The sequence below is a fragment of the Cynara cardunculus genome (genome assembly GCF_001531365.2).
Source record: "Cynara cardunculus var. scolymus isolate 2C chromosome LG 17, CcrdV1, whole genome shotgun sequence".
In the NCBI taxonomy this organism is placed as follows: domain Eukaryota; kingdom Viridiplantae; phylum Streptophyta; class Magnoliopsida; order Asterales; family Asteraceae; genus Cynara; species Cynara cardunculus.
The window spans coordinates 8,116,762-8,117,482 of NC_037544.1; the positions used below are offsets into that span (position 1 = coordinate 8,116,762).

At 36.3% G+C, this 721-nt stretch overlaps 1 non-coding gene across 1 annotated transcript; it reads right to left on the reverse strand.

Annotated features, from left to right (window-relative positions):
• Positions 1-222: 222 nt before the first annotated feature.
• TRNAT-AGU lies at positions 223-296 on the reverse strand. Its single transcript has one exon. It is a non-coding gene; the product is annotated as a tRNA-Thr (tRNA).
• Between the last annotated feature and the right edge of the window lie 425 nt (positions 297-721).

Genomic DNA, 721 nt, shown 5'->3' on the forward strand with positions numbered 1-721 from the left:
ACTATCACATATCAGTCGTTACTACTTAATTTTGAATACTTTGTTTACATATCTTAACATCCAACCCAATAAGAATAAATTGACCCTAAGTAAGTGTCCATACGATAAGAAAATTTATGCATTAATTTATGCATTAAACACTTACTAAATAAGTGTTTAGTAAACGACCCTAAAGAATTAGGGAGAGCATGTAAAAGAAATAGAAATAGAAAAAGGGAGAATTGCTTTCATTGAGAGTCGAACTCAAGACCTCCCGCTTACTAAACGGGTGCTCTAACCAACTGAGCTATGAAAGCTTCTCGCTATCCTTCTTTTCTTTCATTTTATTGTTTTCTATCTAAAACTCAACATCAAAAAGAATGCATTTAGACAAGAACATGATGTCATCAGATCAGTCCGGACCAACAGTCCAAACATTTCTTAGTAGGACTGGTCCGTGATTACCTCTAGGTTCATGTATTTAAATTAGAGGTGTGTAGAAAATCAACCGATCCAGTTAGAACCGACCGTCGATGATTGGATATCCAATTGTGATCGGATCGGATTGGATACGAAAATTTCAACATCCAATTTGGATCGGTGGTTATTGGATGGCAGTCCATAACCGAAAACAACCGACCGACTTACCATCCAATTTGTACATCCAATAATAACCGATCGATACCATCCATTTATTAAACTGACCCATACATCCGATTATTAACCGACCGAATTTCCCTCT